Source organism: Sciurus vulgaris (genome assembly GCF_902686455.1).
Source record: "Sciurus vulgaris genome assembly, chromosome: 13".
NCBI classification, from domain to species: Eukaryota; Metazoa; Chordata; class Mammalia; order Rodentia; family Sciuridae; genus Sciurus; species Sciurus vulgaris.
In genome coordinates this window covers 98,019,546-98,038,177 of record NC_136474.1, presented here as the reverse complement: position 1 = coordinate 98,038,177, position 18,632 = coordinate 98,019,546, and positions in this window count along the sequence as shown.

Here is an 18,632-nt window from a genome sequence, read left to right as displayed (position 1 = left end):
CCTGTGCCCTGCAGTGACCTAGGAGGTGCTGTGACTGTGCGTCTGTGCAGGAGAAAGTGCCACCCTGTGCCCTGCAGTGACCTAGGAGGTGCTGTGACTGTGCGTCTGTGCAGGAGGAAGGGCCACCCTGTGCCCTGCAGTGTCCTAGGAGGTGCTGTGACTGCATCTGTGCAGGAGAAAGTGCCACCCTGTGCCCTGCAGTGTCTTGGGAGGTGCTGTGACTGTGCATCTGTGCAGGAGTGCAGTCCCATCCTGTGCCCCTGCAGTGTCCTAGGAGGTGCTGTGACTGTGCATCTGTGCAGGAGTGCAGTCCCATCCTGTGCCCCTGCAGTGTCGTAGGAGGTGCTGTGACTGTGCATCTGTGCAGGAGGACGTGCCACCCTGTGCCCTGCAGTGTTCTAGGAGGTGCTGTGACTGTGTGTCTGTGCAGGAGGAAGTGGCACGCTGTGCCCTGCAGTTTACTAGGAGGTGCTGCGATTGTGCGTCTGTGCAGGAAGAAGGGCCGCCCTGTGCCCTGTAGTGTCCTAGGAGGTACTGCGACTGTGCGTCTGTGCAGGAGGAAGTGACACCCTGTGCCCTGCAGTGTCCTGGGAGGTGCTGTGACTGTGTGTCTGTGCAGGAGGAAGTGCCACCCTGTGCCCTGACATGTGGTAGGAGGTGCCATGACTGCATCTACCATGGAGGATGGCTGCACGGTTATCAGGTAATTTTCTCTGCGTCCCACATCGAAGTGCCATCACAGATTTTAGTTCCCTTATCTTGAGCCCCAGGTGCTCATCTTGAATGTCCTGATAGAAAACCCAGTCAACAGCCAGGGGTCAGGATGGGAAGGCTTCACTGTTTCTAAGGCTGGAAGGAGAAGTCCAGGGGAGGGTCGGGGTCCAAGCCCAGGTCTTGGTCCTTCCCTAAGCCAGTTAGACTTGCGTGGAGGAGGGTCTCGGTGCTCCTGCATCACAGGATGTCCGCCTCTCCACCCCGGGGCTTGTCCATGGGCATGCTGATCTGCATCTGGTGGCCACGTCAGTCTGCCACCTTCCCAAGCATGGTCTTCTGACTCAGGAAGGTGGTCTTGGAACTTCCTTCTGGACTGGGGCAGGGTGAGGTGTTTTGGGGAACTGATGAGTAAGGTCAGCCCACAGTTCTGATGCAGAGTCCAGGAACTCCGCTAATTCCAGAGCAACTGGGATTCTGCAAGGTCTCCCCTTCACCTTCTTGACCTGGATCCAAACTTGGGGACCACACACCGCTCTCAGCGTTCTGCACTCTGCACCAAGGATCTCCTGGGTCCATCCGAAACACCCGGACAGACACTGGTGGCTGTCGCCTCTCATCTCCCTTTGGCCAGGACAGGGCCTGAGGATATGGGGCCTGGGCAGCTTCTCTCAGGGGCTCTGGGAGGATGGTTGTGGGCAAACATTTTGAAAGTGAATTTTAATAACGAGCAGAGAACGGACTGCAGCTTTCCAACCCCAGGCCCTCGCGCCTGAGTGCTGGGTGGAGCCACCTGATCACCCTGCCAGGGTGCAGACGTGGGGTGGCCTCCCTCTGGTGGCTTCCTGTGGGCTCCCTCCAGTGTGCACTCACCTGGAGCCCTGGCCCCCTCCCTGGGGGCCCCACGCTGACAGGCAGCTGGGAAGGCTGGGGTGCATGGGAAGTCGGCCACCAGCGCAGGGCTTCCCTACAAGTGACAGGTGGCTGGGGAACTACGCCCAGCGGTCGGTGCCTCCCCTTGAGGACTGCTGTCTGGAATCGGGACTATCACAGCCTTTTCTGGTGCTGCTCAAAGCCAGGATCCCTCTGAGGCCCAGGGCCAGGGCCAGAGTTCAGAGACGGAAGCAGAATCCCCTTGTTTTATTCATGTTTTGGCTTAGACACAATTAAGTGGCTCATTGAGACCCTTGGTATCTAGGGAAAAGAGCATGCCAGGCTACCCCAGGTGGCAGACAGTGCCAGGCACTCCAAGTTTGACCCTGGCCCACGTTGTGGATCATCCATTTTGAATGGGTCTAATATCCTGGGAATTCAAAACATCTCAAAGTAACCAGGCAGTCCTGTGCAGACCCTGGAAGTGGCCCCACCTCCCATCCTGCCCTGGTGCTCAATGGCTTCCTTCCCGACAGGGGACTCAGGAGAGAGAAACCCTGGAGTTGTAATTTGAGCTATGGCCACCAGGTGGCAGTGGTGCCTAAGTCACAGGCTCCAGGCTCCAGGCTCCAGGCTCCAGGCTCCAGGCCTGGGCTGCCCTGTCAATCTGTGGTGGGGAGGGCTGGGCCAGGGGTCTGTAGGTACATGCATGGACTTCACCCTGAATTGATCAGCAAGCTGACACTTGGAGACCTAAGTCATTTAGTCAAGCCATTCAGCTCATCAGTAGTGACTCAGGACCCAGACCTAGCATGTGCCTATAGGCAGGCTCAGGCTGCACCCCAATGATGCTGAAGGACCGTGCAAGACCAGGGGTCTCCATTCCTCCTCCACTCCTGCACCCAACATCAGCTCTCATCCTCATCTTTAAATGTCAGAGTGCCGGCCTCTACCTCAGCTCGATGTGGTGAATCTCTGAAATGTCTAACTTGCTCTTCTCTGCCTCCCAGCCTTTGGGCCTCTCTCTGCTCTCTATGGAAATGCATTATAAAAAATCTCTCCCTCCCGGCCTTTCTGCTCAATAGCATGCCCATTAGCCGATGTTCCAGTGATCTCAGAGGTAGGAAAGTCATCTCGGGTCCTTAGGAGCTATTTTTAGATTAAGCCAAGTCAAAGGTAGAGTTCTGTCACCTGAACAAGTTTTCAACATGTATTAACCTTTTCTAAAGTTCATTTTAAACATAAATTCAATTGGAAGGTTGTTTGGATGCTCTTCCTGTTTAACTGGCATGGGAAAACATTTCTAGCATATTTGCCCTCAAATTTAGAGTCAGAACAGCCTGGCTGTTCATTTCTGTTATCTTCCACCAGCTTGCTACTCACTTTGGGGCCATTATACAGTAAAACAAAGGCCACATGAACACAAGCATTGCGACACCCCAGATGATCAGATAACCAAGGCTGTGGCAGACTGGGGGGCAGGTAGCGCATACAGCGTGGATTCACTGTACAGAAGATGACTTGGATCCCACTCTTGGCACGCCCTGGGATCTGCTCATGCTCATTCCTCACCAGAATCCAGACAATTTAGACCTTTTAAATTGTTAGTTTCTGGAGTTTTCCATGTAATATTTTCAGATTCTAGTTGACTCCCTATAACTGGAAGCCACAGAAAGAAAAACTGCCAATAAGATGTCTGCCCACAGGGCAGAGCCTCCGCTGACACCCTCGCTTCATCTCACAGGAAGGGCGTGGAGAGAGGATCCCCTGGGCTGACGCCCCTGCCTCCCGTCTGCCTGAGTGCACCAGGCACCCTCCCTCCCAGGCTGGTGGGCTCCTGGTCAGGCTTGTGCCCACCCCAGGCCAGGTGGGTCAACTTGCCACATGACTGTTCTGTGCCTCGTCTGACTCCAGGTGCCTGCCTCACCTGCAGATGCCTGGGCTCACCTCCAGGCCCTCTGTCTGACCTCCATGTGCCAGCCCAGACAATGGGCAAGGTGCCAGTCCCCGCTGCACAGCGGTGTTCTCTGCCGCACTGCTTTCTGCAGCCCTGCTCTGGGAGAAGATGGAGAGGGTGCTACTTGTGGGATGAGGGGCCAAGATGTAGGGCTCCCACAAGATTTGCCTTTCAGAAGGTCTGGGCTCTGCCTGGAGGCAGCCAGAGGCCATGGAGGGACTGTGTGGGCAGTGGGATCTAGGGTCTAGGGACCCTCTGTCCTCTCTTATGGCCCTTGGAAAAGACTGTGGGCCCCAGGGGGAGAGAGCCAAGGAGGGATGCACATCCATGTGCAGGCAGGGCCCGTGCCCACATGTGGCTGCACCTGCTGGCCCCAGGGCCCCCAGAGGAGCTGTCAGTGTCCTTGCACGTGGCCATCCTGAGGCCTCACAGGGGTGCCAGCCACACATGGGATGGTGGCAATCTGGGAAAGACCTCCTCGTGTGGCAGCACGAGGAGGGATGGAGGGAAGCCATGGATTTGTGACTGCTGTAGGGCAGAATCTCTCTTGGGTTCTCCTGCTCTGCACAGTCAAGTCTGCACTTGAACCGTTTGCTGCCCCTGGCCTGCGCTGAATCCACCCCACATCTGCCTTTCACGGCTCACAGGGCCATAAATGTCCTCTCTTGGCCACGGCCTCTTTTCTTTTGCCATCTTACATTAGAAACAATTCCTTAAAAGGGAGACGGCTGGGATTTCTGCAAGTCCAGCTTCATCTCAAATTTCTCTTCTGTGAGGAGCAGGGAAAATAGGCCCCCCTTGCTAGGCAGGAGCTGACAGTGTGACTTATTTCAGTAAGTCCAGGCTGTTCCCTACTGAGATGCTATACGTCTCCCTCCTGGCGCCAGAGCACTGCCATGCTTGAGAGCAGCTGGGGTAGGGGTGAGTAGAGGGACAGCCACCGACAGTGGCCAGGAGCCGCCTGCACCTCCCAGACCTGATCTGCATGCCAGCCCTGGAGCTCACAAGCTGCTGGACAGACCCACAGCCCTCCAGAGAGTTAAGGAGGCCTGAGCCCAGGAGGAGGCACGTGCCAGCCCACAAGAACCTCACACAGAGTTCAGGGGGCCGGACCTGCCACCTGTCTCCCAGCCAGCGGTGGTGGGTCCCCCCCGGGAAGAGGGAAGAGATGGGTCCTGCGGGGTTGTCCGCCCAGGGCCTTGGCCGGGCCTGTCCCTGTGTCTCCAGGCTCACAAACATCTGTAAAATTGAGAAGTAGGGTTTTTGGCTTTGGGGGATATTTCTTTTGTGGGCGCTACCAGGAATTGAACTCAGGGGCACTGACCCACGGAGTCACATCTCCAGCCCTACTTTGGATCTTATTCAGAGACAGGGACTCACTGAGTTGCTTAGGGCCTCACCATTGCTGAAGCTGGCTTTGAACTTGCAATCCTTCTGTCTCAGCCTCCTGAGCCACTGGGATTACCGGCATGAGTCACCATACCTGGCTTGGGGACTTTTATATATATATCTTGAAGCTTTAGTCCCCTCAGAAATTTGCTCTCAGAAATCATAAAAATCCCACTCCACAAAGCGGCCCTGGCATTCCTTCCCAAACTGCCTATGCACCGTGGGTGCAGCCCACGGGTCAGCTGGGGTGCAGGAGAGACACTGAGGCTGCGTCACCTCCCCGTCCTTGGCTGAGTTGGACGCCGAGTGCAGGGGGCAGGAGCCCTTGGAGGCTCCGCAGCTGGTGGACTTGAATTTGCTTGTGAGAAGGATATGCAGTGTAATTGCTGGCCCATGGAACAATTTGGAATGAGCAAAAACATTTTTAAACTAAGATAAAATAGTCTTAAAAGATGGTTTATCTTTACCACACGCTTTAAAATGTGTGTGCCTTTAGTAAACAAAGTGTATTAGTACAGTGGCAGTGTGTATGTAAACAGAAAATCAATTACTTGGGATGGTGTTGGTTTTTTCTTTTTTCTTTTTCTTTTTTTTTTTTTTTTTTATTCCGGAGGGAAGCACCGTTGGAAGCCTGGAAATGATAGCTCTAGAGCTTTGTGTTTCAGTACTATTGCCAATGGCCAGGCAGCAGAGGTGGGGCCTGGTCAGGAAAAGCAGCCACCTAGCCGCACTTGCCTGCACGATTCCCGAGCAGTTGTGATCTGTAGGTAAGGCAGCCCCCGGAGCCCACTTGGACCACAGGCTCCCGTTTTGCCAGCAGACGGCCCTGGGCCAGGGCGTCACTAATGCCTTAGTGAGAACATCCCCACCCGCCACCCACCAGCACCCAGCTGCCCACACGGAAACGAAAGGTTGCGAGAATGAGAGAAAAGAACCTGAAGAGTCACGGATTTCGAGCCCTGTGGGATCTGCTCTGCAAGTGCAGTGAGAGTCCCTGGGGGGTGCAGCTGGGCGTGGCACCAATGCAGAGAGCTGAGAGAGAGGAAGGGAGGGTGGATCCTCGAGATCCAGGCTCTCTGTGACTCCTGGGTCTGCCAGGTGGTGGGGGAGCCTCGCCGTGCACATCTATCTTGTCATCTCCAGGCACACAGACGACTCCAGAAATGCCACACCATGGCTCTGCCTGCCAGGCACACGACCGCACGGCTTCTGGAGCAGCCCAGTGAGCCTGAGTCCCAGCCTGCGGCTGGAGATTGGCTGTCCCAGCCTGTGGGACCTCCAGGCTCTGGTGAACATGAGGACTAGGCCAGAGAGGCTTAGAGAGCACGGAGCTCCATATCAGAGAGGGAGGCCACCGGGCCTCCCTTGCCCTGCTCAGACTCCGGTCTCAGGTGAGACCTTCCGCTGCCCCACTGCCAGCCCTGGATCACATGTGTTACTTGAAATGATATGCACACCTTGCCCCACGTCTGCTGGATGGTGCTGTCCCCCTCACAGCCCCTTTTGACCAAGTGAGTCCCAGGGCCAGTCCTGGTTCAAGGAAGGGATGGTCATCACAGAATCTCTTCCTTACGGGAGGAAGACTTTCCATTCTGTCCTCAGAGGCTGTAAATAACTTCACTTCCTGTCTCTTTAAGTTGCACATACCTTTTGGATACCTTCAAGGATGCCCTTGAAGCCAGGCCCCTTCGGTAAAGCTCTGCATGTGTGGAGAAGCAGGGCTCTTTGCTGGGCTCAGAAACAGGCGCCTCACCAGGGTCCTCGCGCAGGGACAGCACATTGTACCTTGCTCTCCCGCAGGGGACCACACAGTCCCTGAGTGCTGGGCACCCTCTGGAGCTGGCCAGCCTCCAGCCATGACCCGCCGGCCTGAAGCTTGCCCAGCTCCGTGCACAGCACTGAGCGTCTATGGAGTGGGACTTCGTGGGGGTGTGAGGTTTTGGAAGGTGGTGTTTATCTTTTATTTTAAAAGGAAAAGTAACTGCAAAGAAAAGGAACACTTTTTGCCCAGAAAGACACCAGGACACAAAATCACTGGTGTTTGACCTCAGTTCTGTCACCACCTCCCTGGAGAGCGGAAGGGAGGAAACGAGCAATTCTCCTAGAAACCGAAAGACCTAGAACCCTCCAAATGTGACTCAAACCCAAGCTTCTACTTGGCTCGTTAAGAGTGTTTGATGTGGTGAGAGGCCAGCATCAGCTGCACACTGTCCGGAGGAAAGCACGGCCCGGCGGCGACTGCTCTCTCAGTCCCCTGCGCCAAGGCCCGGGCGCCTCCACACCAAAGCCTCCTTCCCCAGAGGAGACCCAACATCTGACCGCACCCCTCAAAGTGGGCTTCCAGGGACTAGGAGGGCTTTCTCCTCTAAGCCCCACTTCCACACGCCCAGTACCTAACTCCCTGCATTCAAAGATAAGATGGGACCAGGACGTAGCTAGTTGGTAGTGTGCTTGCCTCGCTTTGATTCCCAGGGGGGGAGATAAGAACCACTCCCCTGCTTTGTGTGATGGCAGAAGACCCAGCACCCAGCCTTCTCTCTCCAAGGCAGGTGTGCACTGACCCGTGGGCACCTGGGCTTCACCCTCAACGTGGGTGCCAGCCCACCGTGGGGCACACAGAGGGTGGTGGCCCAGGACACTTCCTCCCAGCCCACCCGCCTTCCGTTCGACAGACAGACCCCTTCCCTGGGTGTGGCTGGTCCCCAGCACCCTGGAAAGCTCCAGAGAGGAAGCAGGGTGGGCGTGAGGGGGTTGATGCCCCCTCTGTCCTGGCCCAAGGACGCCAGAGGCCTGGCAGGACTCAGGGAGTGAGAGGACCTGCGTCTGCCCTGGGAGTCCCGGATAACGGGGTGACGGCTGTTGGCGCCCGCAGCTCCTGGCGGGAGTCTGCTGAGAGCCTGTGACTGGCCTGCGGCCCTCAGCGTGCCAGTGTGTCCCTAGGTGTGGAAGCTGTCCTGGGGAGTCCAGTGGCCTGGCTGCTGGGCGTCTCCCCTCCCCCGTGGCCCCCCACCCACCCTCCTGGGGCTCCGCTGCCTGGGCGTGGCCTCCGCTGCCTGGGCGTGGCCTCCCCTAGGGCTCATTGTCCCCTTTCCAGTTCATTCTCCAGTTCTTGGCTCCGCCTCTGAGGCTGCTGAAGACTTCTTGTACCTGGTTTGCAGGGTTAGTGACTGCACCTGTTGAAAACGTTATTTTAGCTTTAGTTCTTTTACAAGCTCCAGCTGTCCTGTGTCCCACCCCTGCGTCTGCCAGTGCCACCGCTGGGCCAGCGCAGCCCCCCAGCTGCACTCTGCAAGGGTCCCGGCCAGGTAAAGTCCGGGGCTCCAGGGAAAGCCACCGTCCATTCGGCGGCCCTCCTGCCCCCCCACCCAAAGAAATAGTCATTATTTTAGTGACATTTTTTCTTGTAGTTTTCCTGGCTATTCTTGAATATTATTTCTTCAAATAAACTCTAAGATACTCTTGATCAAAATAATCCTTTTAGTGTTAGTTTGATACATTTTAAAAATAGATATGATAGAATTGATTTCTTTTTATGTGAATTTCTTTTTTTTTTTTTAATTTCTTATTTAATGAAGTGTCTCCCCATTTACTAAAATCTGTCCTGTGCTGCAGTGAACTTGTGGAGCCCCTCAGTCCTGGCCCTCCTTGGGCTAGATCTTGTTTGGCACGTCCCGAAATACTCATGTGTATAATTCAAATAGCAAAGGTGATTTTTCTTAGCATGTTTTTAATCATTAACAATAGGTTCTAGCTGGGCGTGAGGGCATGCACCTGTACTTCCACCTACTCAGGAGGCTAAGGGAGGAGGATCGCTGAGCCCAGGGGCTTGGGGTCAGCCAGGGCAAAGAGGAAGACCCCATTCAAAAAGAAGAAGGAGGAGGAGTAGGAGGAGAAGAGGGAGGGAGAGGAGGGGGAGGAAGAGGGGAAGCAGGGGGAGGAGGGGAAGGGGAAGAGGGGAGGAGCAGGAGGGGAGGAGGGGGAGGGGAGGAGCAGGAGGGGAGGAGGGGGAGGAGCAGGAGGGGGAGCAGGAGGAGAAGAGGAAGGGGGAGGAGGGGGCAGAGGAAGAGTGGAAGGAGGAGGATGGAGAGGAGCAGGAGCAGAAGAGGCCGCTTCTTCAGCAGCTGGTCTCCCAGTGCTCCCCTTGGCAGCTGCACAGTGCAGCACCATGCTGGAGGGTGTGCCAGTCCACCTGGTTCTGCAGTGGTGCTCACCTTTGCAGCGCCAGCCCACAGCAGGACCTCGGTGGCACTCTGCTCCTCAGCACATGGAAATCCTGCAGGCGACCCCCCTTCCCTCCCGGCACAGGTGCTGCAGCGTTTGGGGTGCCACCTTACTAGGACTGAGTCGGGGCCCCTGGGTTTGCCTGTCGTCACTCCCGCCCACCTGCTCCTGCTCTCTACCCAACCCCAGCCCTAGTGTGGCCACAGGTGTAACCCACATGCACATGCGCAGGCCTGGACCACGGCCTCCTGACCTCAGACTGCCAACCTCCCCGCTCCCAGGAGCGTCCCTATCCATGAGGTCTGTCTCTCTGGTACCTGATTGTTTGGTCTTAGGCTTTGCTGGGGTTTGAATGTCCCCACCAAGATTCATGTTGACATTGCAGCCCCATCATAGGGAGTTAAGAGGGTGATGTTTGAAGGTAGGACCTTTTAAATGAGGCCATAAAGGTGGGCTCTTATCCCCTGGGCCATGTCTTCATAGGGGCAGCAGAGACCTGAGCTGCGGTGTTCTGTTGCTGTGGGATGCCCTTAGCCACCTCAGGACTCACAGGGAGTCCCCACAGCAAAAAGCTTCTCTCCAGACGCAGAACCCCCCAGCCTTTTGATCCGAGAGTAAATAAACCTCTCTGCTTCATAAGTTAGTCTGTGGCATTCAGTTATAGCAACACAACACTGACTAAGACAGGTACTAAAATAAACAGACATCAGAGTTACACAATTATTTGTACAGGATGTCTTGTTTAACGTTCTCTGAGGGAGATGGTCTCACCTCTCTTGCTCCGCACCCCTGCTCCTGGCCTGGCACGCGGCACAGAGTAGGAGCTCCTGAGACACCTACCAAAGGGGAAAGGGTAAAAGGTGGCCGTTGCCTCATAGCTCACCTGTGGGAACATGCCAGGGATGACTTACAATCACCAAATATCGTATTTCCAAGTGTTTTTGGTGGGGAGGGAGGTAGCAGGGATTGAACTCAGGGCCACGCAACCCCTGAGCCACATCCCCAGCCCTATTTTATATTTATTTAGAGACAGGGTCTCACTGAGTTGCTTAGCACCTTGCTTTTGCTTAGGACTTTGAACTTGGGATCCTCCTACCTTTGCTTTGACTAGCTTTGAATTCACCATCCTCCTACCTCAGCCTCCTGAGCCTCTGGGATTACAGTCAAGGATTTCTTAAAGACAAAGGAAATTGTTTCTTTGGCAGCATTCCACTCATGTGAACCGAAAGTAATAAATAGGTATGGGGAAAGCACTGGAAAGAGATACTCCAGCCATTATCCCAGGAGAAAAACAGACTTTCTGTGAAGTTAGTTCAAAATAGACATGTATCAGCTTCATACTTGGAAAAAAAATTTGTTTTGTTTTAATTTTAAATATTTAAGGCTGAGTTACTGGAAAAAGTATCTGTGAGAAATAGGGAAAACAGAAGCAAAACTAGGTTGAAAACAGAGGTTTCATCTAAATAACGATTTAAGTGCTCTGAGGAGGCTCCTGATCAGGAGAAAGGACAGGCTGCGCTGCATCTCTCCGAGGACTGTTTCCGCGGGCAAGCAGCAAGCGTGCTGGCTGGTTGCAGGAAAGCATGGAAAACAACGCACCTGCGATCAGTTACACAGAGACCAAACTATAAGAGAACAGTGCAGTTGTGTGGGACACAGGACAGGAGAGGGAGGCAGGAAGCCCGAGCTCGCACCGTGCCCAGCTGGGTCGGAGGGGCCGAGGCTGAGGCCGAGGGAGCCAGCTTTGGTGTTTTTCAAGCTGGGTGGGAGATGTGGTGCTGTAACTCTCAGTACGTTCATGTGTGTCTGTCATGCTTTATAGTAAAATTCCAAAATCCATCACCAACCTAGTAATAAAATAAGCAGGAGAGGAATGCTGCAATCGCTTTCGGGAAGGTCCTTTGCCTACAGGAAGGACGCTCTCCCTGGTTCAGACATTCCGATTCTCCGACCTCACCCTTTGGCGCTCTTCTCGAGTAGCTTCGTCTTTGGCAGAGGTTTTGTCGTCAGAGTGGAAGTGGCCTGAGAGGCGGCAAGTCGCTGTGTGCCGCCCCATAGCGTCTGCTGCTCCCGAGATGTCACGAGAACGCCAGGCTTCGTGCAGCCCTGCAGCACCAGGGACCTGGGCTTCGCAGGCGAGCGTTGGCCACAGGCAGGCCTAGGAGCGAGCCCACAAGGACGCCCGGTTGCCGTGATTTCATTTTCCAGGGTAGCCCTCCCAGGAGCGACAGGCTCTGCCCGGGCTGTGGGCTCTAATGGGGGTGCAGTGCTGCTGGCCCCTGTGGAGAGGGAGGGACTGTCCCCGCAGAGTGGACCGCTCTGCACGCACAGCCATTCCAAGGGGAGTAAAGCCAGTGCCTCCCTCTGCACCGTGGCAGAAGTGGGGAGGGCAGCGCCACCCCTGGGTGGTGGGCCGCCTCGGTCCCCAGGTGGGGACCACCTTCAGGCTGCCGGTCAGTGTCCTCGGTGTGGACCGCTCCTCAGGGCTTCTCAGCTGGGATGGGCCAGCTCCGGGAGCCTTTGTTTGCTGGGGGAATGCACTTACTGCTCACGCACAGCAAAGCGCCTGTCCTGACAAAGCGAGCGGGAGACTGGCAGGAGGGCTGGCTGGGAGGGGCAGGAGCAGCTCGTGCCGCGCCCGCCGCCAGCCGGAGTCCAGCCTCCCCATCTCGCTGGTCGTGCCCTCTCCTTCCTGGCCCCCATCAGCGTGCCTGTGTCAGGACAGGCCACTGCACTCAGAGGCAGGCAGTGGAGGGGAGAGGTGGCACCGTCCTCCTGCCCACAGGGAAGGGCCTGCGTTGAGGGCTCCCAGCCGCCCTGCTGACCCACCGCACACGAGCCTGGGAGGACTCACACCCTGCACCTCAGGAGCTCAGAGCACGCCCACGCACCTGCCCATCCCGTCAGGGGCACACTTCCACACCTTCAGGGGTCCCACACACACCTGGGCACACATACACAGTCAGGCACCCTCCACACCCAGGCACACACATTCTGGCACACACACACACACACACCCTGGCACATGCACTTTGACACACACACACACATAGGCACACACAATCTGGCATACACACCCTGGCACACACACACACCCAGACACACACACTCTGGCACACGCACACACACACACACAGAGCACACATACTCTGACACACACACACCCTGGCACACATAATGTGGCATACACACACACACACACAGGCACACACACTCTGACACTCAGGCATTCACATGCTTACATGCACACTTATTCATATACACATTTGTTCACTCACATTCACAAGCCATACTCAGGTACACATGCTTACATTCCCATGCACACACTCAGGCACTCACACCTTCATATTCTCACACTCACATGCACACACTCGCATTCATATATACACTTATTTAAGTCACGCACCTTTGCACACTCCCACACATTGATACACTCGTAAGTCACGCACTTACCTTCATCCATACACACTCACACTTGCACACACTACCACCCAGGGACAAATAGAAAAAGTTGATTTTCACACTGCAAGGTTAAGAACTGAGGCTGTGTTTACAGAGGTGAAGACTTTGTTGTGGTTTTGTTTTGTTTGGGGTTTTGGGTGTTTTGGTATGGGGGATTGAACCCAGGGTGCTTAACCATGGAGCCACATGTCCAGATCTCTTTAATTTTTAATTTTGATACAGGATCTCACTAAGTCGCTGAGGCTGACCATGAACTGGTGATCCTCCTGCCTCAGCCCCCCAGAGGTGAAGAGCTCAGCCTGGGAAGTAGTCCAGGATCCCAGGGCCCCATGACTGCTGGAGACATTTTAGCAGTCCTGCCGCTGACACCGTTTCGGTGGTGGCTCATCCTGCTGTGAAAGAGGCCATAGAGGGGGCGCCCAGCCACAGCCGTGCTGCAGGCCTGCACTCCAGGCCTGCGATGCGTCTCAGTCCTGGTCTAAAAGGCCTGAGGGAAGCTTGGGGACTAGATGTGGAGAGAAGAAGCCACAGAGGCCCAGTTCACTCAGAAAAGGGGTCCAAACTTCGGCCCTCGTGAGGCAGAGGTGGGAAGGTGGTGGCCAGGTAGGAGAGGGATGGGGCACCGAGCTCTGTTCTAGTCCTAGACGTCCACCACACAGCCCCGCCTGTGTGTGCAGGTTCCAGCCTGCAGCGCAGCATTTGAATGCCTGAAAGTGTTCTGGAAGGTCAGCAGTGTCCTCATCACCAAGCAGATGATAAAGCAGCAGAGGGGGCAGGACCCCGTGGGTGACGGCGTGCTCACCGCAGGACTGTGCGATGGACTCATGGTGCACACTCAGCTCCAGACTTGCCAAGCTGTACGTTAAATACACACAACCATCAATCAGTCCTCAAAAAGAGGCTTTACAATGAGTAAGAATCGACAGCTTCTACTTAAAATTTACATACTGGAGACTGTGTTGAGAGCAGAGTCAAGTGTTCTGGTCGAGGGGATCTTCCTGTAACCCTGGACAGGGTGTGACCTGTCAGGGCAGGGCCCGGCTTCACAGCGGCAGGTTCTGAGCTCACACTATCTCACCTCGTCCTCCTGGCAACGGTGTGGGCATGAGACCCGCCAGTGACCTCCAGCCTGGAAGCCTGGGTGCAGGACGGGACCCTAACTCCAGCTCCTTGGTGCTTGGCCAGACTCCTTGATGCTTCTCCCTGGTGAGAACGAGATCAGTGCTGCCCCTTTATGGGGCATCCCCAGAACCCAGAGCCACCAGCATGGGGAGCCCCACAAGGGATGGCTGAGGAGCCCTGGGGACACGGGCATGGAGTTCTGGAAACAAGCCAGCAGGACTGCACTTCAGCCAGCGGGGACCTGGGGATTTCTAGAATCTTCTCTGGGCCTTTCTCCTCCCTATGAGCTAAGCAGGAAGGCGCGGTGCTGGATTTCCCGGGTAGCTCTAATTTCCTGCGCGTTGCCCTATAGGACATCCCAGCCCAACTCCTGAGAGGGGGAGGGACTCTGGGAGACTCATGCCCGCTGGTCTATGATCACCACCATGAAATGAACTGCACCATCCAGGAGGACAGATCAAGTGTCCACGTTTAAAACCAGTGTCCGCTGATGGGCTTCAAAGGTCACCAGCAGCATAAATATCTCCTGGTTTGGTGTAAAGCAAGAAGCAATATTACTTTAAGAATTAGGATTAAATTGCAAATATCCAGAGCACAGATTCTGTATGTAAAACACATTAAATTTATACTCACAAGCTGATATGGCATGAATTCCGACTGTTTTGGTGTTTTTGTTTTTTTTTTTTTTAAATCTCATTTGCAGGTGGCAAACGCTAATTATCGTGAGAGAGAACTTGGTCTTGCTTTAGTCAAGAACCAACTCAAATTAAAGTGGAATTTTAAAGAGCTGGAGGAGAATGAATCAGTGTCAGTTTGTCTCCTTTCCTAACAGTCACCATGGAAACGCATCCCTGACCTGCTTCCTTCCTACCTGCAGTGAGCCACAGGCCCCTCCCTGGCGTGGTGTCCTCCTCAGGGATTCCTGTGCAGCAGGCTGCCAAAGGCTTCCACTGAAGCAGAGTTCCTCCAGCTGCCCAGACTCTCGGCAGCCTTGCTCTGCTATCGGCCTGGAAGGTTCCAGAAGGCATGGCTCTTGCTTCCTGGGGCTCTGGCCTTGCTCGGAGGTGTGCTGGTGGCCACCCTCAGGGAGGTTCACCTAGCAGACGACCCGGGTGCTCCCCACAGTCCTCTCTGTACTAAGCCGCAGGATAGGAAAGAGCCACCTGCCTTATCCTCAGCCCACACCCCAAGTCCACGCTGCTTGGCAGAAGCCAGAGGCTTCTAGACATGGAGGCCGTTCTGCCCCAGCCAGGAGCATCCTGCGTGGCCGTGGAGCCCTCACGCCCTGGGCACACAGGCCCCTGGGCACCTGCGTCTCCACCTGCCCTCCTCTGCAGGGAGGGCACACGGGAAGGAAGCCACCATGTTGAGCTTTATTTATTGCTGCCATTTTCCTGACCTGGGCCCTCCTCTCGCTTGCTCGTTGTGTGAGATGGAAAATTACAGACACATCAGGAGAAAAAAGAAACAAAATCCCAAATAGTGTCCTATCTAGCTGCAGCGCTCACAAGCAGAGCAATAAAGGGAGATAAATCAGCAGCTCCGCGTAATGTGTTGCAAGTGATGGGAATGAAGTGGCCGTAGAGATTAATCTTTCTTACTTTTAAAAATAAAAAGAGACCTGACCCAATGCAGTGGTGCTCCAAGCGTGCCTCGGGCATCTTGGGAGAAGTGTGCGAGGTCCCTGTACAAGAGTTGCTTTCTCTATGCTCTTACAGAGACACGAGTTTCCAAACAGCCTGGGGAACGCACTTCGGAAGTGTTTGCAAAGTGGAAGAAATATCCCCCAGCACACAGAGGCGCCAGGCCAGGCGGAACGCCCTCCTCTCCCTGTGCACGACCTGGGTGCGCAACCTGGGCGCCCCTCCCGCAGAGAGGCGGTCCTCTTCCCGCCCTCAGTAACAGGTGCAGGCTGTGCACCTCGCGTGGGGAGGTCGCTCTGCTGGCACTCTCTTGGAGTCCGTCAGGAGGGAGGTGGAGACACCCTGGCTGGCACACAGAGGTGAGTGGACCTAGCTCAGACAGGAAGCTGCTCCTAGCAGAGCCCAGCCTGAACTGCCAACGGGGATTCCCAGTCGGGCGGTGGCTGTCACAATAGCTCATTCTGTCTCCTGTGCTGACTCCCCACTCCCAGCAGGAGGCTGATTGTTCTGTGGCATGTCCCCTTGAGGCTCAGGAGCCCAGGTCCCAGCTGTCGCTGACCTGTGTGTTCACCCGTGTGACCTTGAGCACGTCCTCCTCCCCCTCTGAGCGTCCGTTGCTTTGTCTGCATGCTGCACACGAAGGGTTGTGTGTCCACCAAGTGTCCCTGAGAACTGGCAGGGTGGCTTGGATCCCCAGGTCGGGCGCACCCCTCTACTGGTGTGTCTGCAAGTCCACGGGCAGTCAACACGCGTCTGCTCAGCCCTCCACCCCTGCTGTGTAAGTGCACAGGTGGCGTGCACACTCGGGCTGCAAGCCCTGTGTGGCACACACCAGGAAGTAGCAGAGCACCCTCAATGAAACCGTCGCACAAGAGAGGTGCATTCGTACTATAAAATACTGCACAGCTGTTAAAAGAATTCTCTGGAAGGTCTTTTATGATATGTTTTTAAATGCAAGAAGCAGGTCACAGAACATAATCCTGTTTTGCAAAGAAAGCAAAGCAACAATCATCCCTTGATATGTGTCCAAAACTTTCCAGGATTGTCATGGAGAAGGGCTTGGAAGAACTTCAGTGTCCAGGTACGGGGATGCAGTTCACGTCATCAAGTGTCATGCCGTAAAATAGCCGTCAGCTGTTGGAGATAATGACAGATGCTTAAATTATCACGTACAGGCATTGCTCTGATGGCTTCTGCCAACATGAGAGGGTATTAAAGGACAAGGAGACACACGACCCGTGCACTCAGGAACTGCTCGGGATCAACGTGCCCCACACATCCGTGGCAGTTATTATTGGTCGTGAGCTTACGAGTGGCTTACCCTTATTTTTGTGCATCTGAATTTTCTTAATTTTGTCAGATTACCTTGTAGAAAAGGGGAGCTGGATGGGGAGGCCAGGAAGGTTTAGTGATTCTCCAGGAACGTGAGACAGAAAGGACCAAAGGGCAGGGTCCTTCCTGAGCTCAGCAACATCTGAATAGCCGAGGTGGGAGCGAGCGGAAGTGGAAATGACCGCTCGGGAAAGGCGTCTGAGACACGCAGCCTGTGGAGCTGCCGCCTGAGTCCTGTGCTCCCTGGGTGATAAGGGTGAGTGAGCATAAACACTCACAGTGCCTGACCACCCTGCGGGAAGGGCGGTGGCTGGAGACGGTGCTGCACACGTGCCTGGCTGGCACCTGTGTCTCTCTTCAGAGGCCCACAGCCTCCGACGTCCCCGGAAGATCAGCTGCTGACTCACACTGAGTGTGCGTGGGCTGCTTCTTCACTACCCAAACCTTGTTTGGAGAAAAACGTTGCATCCTTTTTTTTTTCTTTAAATTTTATAAATCAAAACAAGAACTTACTTTTTACTTCTCTGGAAGTATTTGCACTTGGATAGATGTTTTTCATTAAAGCAGCCTTGAACAAACTGTTCTGCAGCCAGGTTTTACAAACCCCAACACAAGATGAGTTCATGATTAAGATCAAGGACTCGGCATGGAGCAAAGTGGAAATTAGCTTGGATCAGGTGGCACAATGGGAGGAGAGGACAGAGGCAATGTCCACTGCAGGCCCCTCTGCGCCCACCTCTGTGCCGAGCAAGCAACGCACTCGAGCGCTGGGAGCTGCCACAGGAGTCCCTGCCGGGGCTGCAGGAGCTCAATGCCTCAGCACAGGTGAGCCGCAGCGCAAAGGAGTCTCCAGAAAGCCCGCCTCGGGTGAAACGCCCACCCCCGCCCTGTAGTGCCCACCCTGCCTCTTGTCCAGGTTGCAGTGTCCTCTGTGCAGGCTGGAGAGTGAGAACATCCCTGATCCGCAGACCACTCCATGCAGCCCTGCATTATGGTTGCTTTCAACCTTGGGAAAAGGAGAAATCACTGTTTTTCAGTGCAGACTCATCCCAAGTCTTAGCACATTGGAAACATTCGACTACCTGGGTTGCCGTGGGCAGAGGCTGGGTGGTGGTGTGGGCCTGCTGCCCTGCTTCCCGCCACCTCTCCTGACAAGAGCCCTGCACGGCTTCCTCCAGTCGTCTGATTTCCATGAGGCCACGGGGGACGCACAGCGAGTGTGAGCGTGCCTCTGGGCTCAGCAGGCCTGCCGGGCCCACCCCTCTTACTGCAGGGAGCACTGGGGTCACTGCACTGCCGTCCCGAGGGGCCATTTCCGGTGGAGCCTCACTGCGGGTCAGCGCACTGGACTGGCGGTAACTTGAGTGTGGACCTCAAGATGGAAACAGGCGGCGAGCCCTTCCGTCGGGTTCTCCGTGGGTCACCGGCCCTGCGGCGGCAGGCTGTTCTCACGGAGGCTCTGACTGACGGAGCCCAGCAACACAGGTGGTTGTCAGGAGCTTGCGTTCTAGGGACGCAGAGTGCCCGGCACCTCCTCCCTGCTGGCTTTTATTTCCCATTTTTCCAGCAGCTTCTGATCGGCAGCGTTTTCCAGGGAGAGCAGCAGGTGGCGCTGAGCGAGGACTTGGCCAGGCCGCAGACACCCCCGTGCTGAGCTCTGGCTGAGTGTCGGGGGTGACTGGGCAGCCCCACCTTCTGACCAAAACTACTGGTCAGCCAGTGTGCAAGAACACCTGAGACGGGTCTCAATGCAGTGGTTGAAATGAGTGGGCGCTCTGGCCCGATCGGAGGGTGAACGGAGGACCTGTGCCCGCCCGGGACTCAGCTTCTCCTGCACGGGTCCTCTGTGCGCTGGCCCACGGCCTTTTCCCACGACGCCGTGTTCTCTCCAGATCCACCAGAGAGCGGGTCAGCCTCTGCCC